At 50.7% G+C, this 6,153-nt stretch overlaps 1 protein-coding gene across 1 annotated transcript in view; it reads right to left on the bottom strand.

The window, feature by feature from the left end:
• The window catches only part of LOC109294819 (nuclear receptor ROR-beta-like), a 52,512-nt gene that overhangs the window by 45,519 nt on the left and 840 nt on the right, over positions 1-6,153 (bottom strand). The gene's annotated exons all lie outside the window — the stretch shown is intronic.

Genomic DNA, 6,153 nt, shown 5'->3' with positions numbered 1-6,153 from the left:
GCTGTTGCCCATCATCACAAGAAGTGCTAGGCCGTGATGGTCACTGGATCGTCTACTCCAATAACTTGCTATAGGCATTGGTTCACTCTCCTGGGGCCTGTGCCTATTGCACATCAATGCACCTAACCGCTTGCCTGCTTTCTAGTGGATGGGGCCACTTGGCTCCAAGGAAACTCCATCAGCTTCCAGCTAGAATGACTCTGGGCTTGAGGACTCTTGACTTGCAATCCAAAACTGAGAATCCAGGATGTAGGGTGACTGATGGAGGCTTATCTTGGCCATGCTGCTTGTGTGATCAGAACATGTTTTGCAACAGAAAGAATGACAAAGAACAATAAAGGCTCGGTCTCTCTCCAGGTTTTGGTTTGCCCTTGGGGCTGTGGGGAGCAGACACTGGGATGTCTTTTCCTCATCTCTTTGCTGCACATTTCACAAAAACCTTTGCTACCAGGCACGGTTGGCTCATACTGCCTGCCTATCCCACAGTGCTAAGGCAAGACCCTGACCCTGAGCGCCTTGTAGCTACCTGTGGTAGATGGGTTAGAGGAGAAGGCCTAAGCCCAAGTGCAGCAGGACTATTTAGCCTCACCCTTCAGGGTATAATATGCTTCTTCTGCTGATGCCCTACCAGCTCAGATCTGTGGGCCAGCTTGCCCGCGTCCTGCCTGGCTGCGTGTTTCACCTCCTACTCTTCATCTGCTTGGAGTGGAGGTTAGGGGTGGGGGCTGTCACTGGGTGCACCACAGTATGTGGTGCTACTGGAATGTGGGTTTTATACCAGTTCATTCTCTGGAACAAACCTCACTAATAAGCTATTGGGCAATGGCAAACGCCTTTATGGCCTTAGCCAGACAAACGGCCCTTGCTGGTTTTATCTGCCTGGGTTTGCTGCATGGGGGTGTTATCATTGCCCTGACAGTGAAGGAGGAGAACAAATCACTGATGCCTCTTAGAGACGTGTGGAGGGGCAGAACCACGCCACTCTTCTCAATGTATCTGCTTTGGAAAAGCATGTGGAACCTGCAGCCAGAGACCGGAGCCCCCTTGTTCTAGGCGCTGTACATGCACGTTACTCATGTCATGCATGTTAGTGCATAATGAAAAGACAGCTCCTGCCCCTGGGTTTCCAGTTGAAGGCTTCTCTACAGGAGAACAGTGCAACAATTTAACCGTGTGGGCTTAGACCCTGATTTAACTCAATCAATGCAGGGTCCTTGTGTGGACATGCCTATTTGGATTTTGAAGTGGCCAATGCCACTTTAGCATCAGTGGATGCACTTATTTGGGCTTAACAGTGGCTGATCCTACTATAGCGACAGTTGATTTCTTACTGGCTCATGCTAGATTGATACCAGACCCTCAGACATCCATAGAGAACAGCCCCCCTGCGGAGCTGCATGGCTGCAGCCGGGTCGGTTTCTAACCCGATTTAGCCAGTTGCGTAGTTTTCTCTTGTAGACCAGCCTCTGGTTGTCAGCTCTTTGGGACAGGGACATTGGTCTGTATAGTGCCTGCCACAATGGGCTTTGGCATGCAGGTGGAAGGGTGAACATGGGCGGCTGGGGGTGGAGCTGCCCCAGCCAAACCACAGTCATTGCACAGGGAGCTTGGGGATGGATGCGAGGGTGGCTTCCACAGGAGCCCTTGGAGTTGTTAATGCATGGCATGAACCAGGCTGGGAGGCTTCTCGGGAGTCTCTGAGCTGCTGTGCGGTCACCAGGAGCACAAACAGCTTTGCGACATGGTGGAAACTGAGACACCAGTGAGCACTGCCTGGAGGTTAGGACAGGGGGATTGGGGATCAGGATGCCTGGATCTGATATTGTGATTCACGTTGCTCCTTCCCTGTCTCGGCCCTAGTCCCCCATGGGGATAACAGGCCTGGTTCACCTCTCCTATGGGCACAAATCAGGAGTAACTTAACTGCAGTCTGCAGAGAGGAGCATGAGCCACAACAAGCCTTACTACCTCTCTGAGGGCTCAATGAATACTCTCTGACATCTCCCATGAAGAGGCTGATAATGATCTGCTCAGGTCCCTTCCGACCCTAGAAACTATGAAACTATGGAATGACACAGCCCTGTATTGCCGGGAGGAGAGATGGGGGCTTATTGATCTCCAGGGTTCACTAAGGTAAAGCTGTCCCTGACAATCAGGATACCATAGCACTCCCCTGTTTGGGCCACCCTGGTCACAGCGGTATCATCGTGGCACAGGTATTGTGTTACTGCAGTCCTGAATTGCAAGAAAGCAGGGGTCTGGCTGTTTTCCATATTGCGACACCCCCTTCCACATGCACCCTCACTCATTTAGCAACAGAGCAAGGCAGAGTGGGCACAGCCCTTGGCACCTGTTTGCAGCCCATAGCTCAAAAAGTCTGTGGATCTCACAGAACAAACCCATATCCAGATCTTACTGAATAAACCCATACCCGTACTCTGTGGGAGGTTCTGTGTGGCTCTCAGAGGGGCACCGGGTGCTTGGGAGTAGCTGCCCTGGCCCTGCTTTGCTCCCAAGGAGAACAACATGCCCTGGGTCCACCCAGGGCAGGGGAAAATACCACCTCACAGCCACAGGTCCACACAGGGCCTTGGCACTGCCATGCTGGGGGCCAGCAAAGCGGGTCACATGCAGCTCACTGGCTCAGAGCAAGGTGTTTCCATTTGTATCTGTGTCCCAGGTCCCTGGGGATGGACCACCCCCAGTACTCTTTCCTGCCATGGCAGGGGGTGGGACTAGATGATCTACTCAGGTCCCTTCTGACCCTAGAAAATATGAAACTATAGCAGTCACAGTGTCCATGCAGGACAGCCTATATAAGCCAAGCATCCCTGCCAGCCACAGTCCCCACTGCCAGCACTTTGGCACTCCAGGGAATTGGTCAGGGCCCTGGCATGGGCCCTGCCTGGCAGAGGAGGGAATCACAGCTCGGTTTATCATGATGCAGCTCTCGCTGCTGTTGCACTAGGCACAGGCCCAGATTCGCTGCAGGGGGAATGAGCAGCATGGGTCTTGGCTTTTACATCAGACGGGTGTGTTCAGATGCTTGGGGGCAAGCTGTGGCTGGTATAAAGCACATCCCTGTGAAATGCACCTCTCTGCCCTGCAGAGGCCCACATGCACCAGCCAGCACCCAGAGACAGGCCACGCTCCCCACATGGGGCAGCTGCAGCACAGGGAGACAGGGTCCTGGATGGCCCAGATTCTGCTCCTATCCATGTTAAACCTCTCCCTTGCATTAGGACATTGAGCTGGGAAGCTCCAGACAGGTTGGTAGGCGTTGGTCTGGGTAGGGGCTACATACAAGCTTTAAAAACCAGCTGCACTGGGTACATCCAGCAGGCAAGCCCATGTGATCTGCACTGAATGCCATCAGCTTCTTGTATGTCCCCTGCCAAATTCAGCCAGCTGGATTTCAACTGGGGTCACTGAAAACTTCACACTAGGTCAGTTTTCCCAGTGACTCAGCATTTACTGGGTACATATAGACACTGTTCCAGGCCACATTATTCTCGCACACAGACACACACACACATTACATAAGCAGGCATGGTATACGAACATGCCTGGCTCTTAAGAAACTGCTGCCAATTGAACACACCCTTCTTAAACATAACACCAGGGCCTGATCCTGATTTTCTCCTCAAGGACTATTTGACTGTCGTCAGGATGTCAACTGCATGGGACAAGGCCTTGAGTGCTTGATGTGTCTGGGCTATCTGACCCCACCCACTGAGAAGTTGGAGAATAATTGTTGCTGTTGCACATGGTGTGTGGGGGGGTGTGTGCACATGTATGTGTGTGTGTGTATGTATACAGGCTGGGATCTGTAATGGAGCCCAAGCGAGCGAGGTACCCAGATCCTATTTAACTCCAGTGGGAGCTGGGCACTAAATTCGCTTAAGAGTCTTTAGGGTTGTTCGTTGTAGCTGTGTTGGTCTAAGGACACAGGCAGACAGTGTTCTTTGGGTAGATGTGATATCTTTTATTAGACCAACTAACTAGTTGGAAAAATTGTGCTTTGCAAGCTTTTGGGCACAAACACCTTTCTTCAGGCCTATAGAGAGTCTGCGGGCGGATTGTATGTTCCACCCAGGAGAGCACACAGTTTACCAGCAGACTCTCTATATGCCAGAAGAAGGGTGTGTGTGTCTGAAAGCTTGCAAAGAACAATATTTCCAACTATTTAGTTGGTCTAATAAAAGAAATCACATGTACCCAAAGAACCTTGCCTGCCTTCAGAGCCTTTGAAACTCCGAGCTGTCCTCTTTACCCTCCAGCTTTTCAGGCTCGCTCTGTGCTGGCTCTGTTATGCAGAACAGCAGGCTGATTTCCCATCTTGTTCAGCATTGGGCGCTTGTCTTTCCCAGCCCAGGGGAGCTTTGGGCTAAACCCGCCTGTCCTCGCTTTGGATCCGGCAGGCAGGCGGAGGCTGCTGGCTACTCCAGACCTCGTGTGATGCTAGCGTAGCTAGTTTCTTCTTGCCCACATGAGTGTACACATGCTGTATAGCTGGGAAGGCAAGCTCCTCCCCACTTCCCCCCCCCCCGATTTTCCAATGACAGATCTAGGTCACTAGGACAACTTCTAATACTTGCCAAGCCCACAGCACACCCTAAGCCATGCTGCCTTTCAAAACAAGAGACCAGGAGGTCTCTAAAACCAATAGGATTATACAAAGCAAGCTGCCCACACCTCAGCCTGTGCAAAACGCAGTCAGATCTAGTTCAGCTGGGTGGGGAGGCAGACGGCGGCAGAGCTGAACCTAAGGACTCGGAAGGGGATCATCACCGTGCCGGTCAGTATTCAGGGGAAAATTAAAGCCAAGACCATTTTTTTCTATCCTCAGAGGTTTGAATCAGACTGGAGACACCAGTGCAAGCTACCTAGGACTGCTGGGCCAGATCCTCTTAGGGCGTAATTCAGTGTTGCTCCAGGAGGGCAACATCAGTTCACACCAGCTGAGGATTTGGCTCTGTTGATTGTGGGCTACACAGAAGGGCAAAGCCACAAATATTCCTCAGAAATTTCAAAGGAGGGAAACTTTGCCCAGGTGCTTATTAATCGCTTAGCACTTGCTGGGCTATGGCAATGCAAAATGCTAGGTAAGAGCCGGGTGTTGGCGTTAATTATGAGGATGTTAATCCTTCCCCCCATGCCAACGATGCTGGAATGTCAGGACATCACCTAGCGAAAGAGAAGGGAATCGAGGTGTTGGCCTGATCCTTCCTGCCTTGTTGATGCCAGGGGGGAACATGCTACCACGGCAAGAAAACAAGTCCCGATCTATGTGGCAAGAGAAAAACCAGGCCCATATCTGTGTGCGCAAGGGGCTGTTTAAGCTTAGACGAGCGTCCGTATGTTAGAACCTCACACAACTCCGAATGCACCTAGTCGGAAAGCACAAAACACTGTCCAGAAGAGTCAGCAGCATGAGAGACGTGCGGCCGCTAAGGCATCTCTTAGCCGGGAGGCAACACAGAAGGCCCAATCCTCTGGCCACTGCGTCAGAAGATGCTTGGGGAGCAGGATCAGTGCTGAGCTGCTGACAGCTGCTCCAGCCTCCATATCTGCTACTTCCTGCAGGGTCCAAACCAGCACAGCCTCCTCCTCCCTCTCCCTGACACTGATTTTCTTTTCAACAAAATAAAATAAAACTAAGACCAATCTTTCCCAGGCAAAGCCTGGGAACTGAAAGGGCATTGCCAGCACTGCAAGTCCCCGATATCTGAGCCACTTGGACAGCAGCCCCTTAAAAATAACAGTTACTCTTCCCTCTTATGAAACAACTTGTATCCAAAGACTTTTGCATGCCTCCCTCCCACCCCCACCAAAGTGCACCAGCAAAACCCTTCATAATAATCATAAAAAGAAATCAAATTGTAGTGGGAGCAACATATTGAAAAGGAGATTAAGAGCTTTTCTTTGCAGTAAAATCCTAAGTGAGGTCTAAGCTGGCATACACAATAAAACAAAACAAATAAGAATTTGATTCATAATCACAAATGGATTAAAAAAAAGCAAAAAAAAAGCCAGATTTACACATATGCAATTCCATGTGAATGGAAAGCAAATCCAAACCCCTCCTAGCAACAAACAACTTTAGCAGCGGAAAAATATTTTTCCCTCTCTGCTTTGCAGACTTTTTTTTTT

The sequence above is a fragment of the Gavialis gangeticus genome, unplaced genomic scaffold (genome assembly GCF_001723915.1).
Source record: "Gavialis gangeticus isolate Ggan-Ray unplaced genomic scaffold, GavGan_comp1, whole genome shotgun sequence".
In the NCBI taxonomy this organism is placed as follows: domain Eukaryota; kingdom Metazoa; phylum Chordata; order Crocodylia; family Gavialidae; genus Gavialis; species Gavialis gangeticus.
This window is presented reverse-complemented; position numbering and strand designations above follow the sequence as displayed.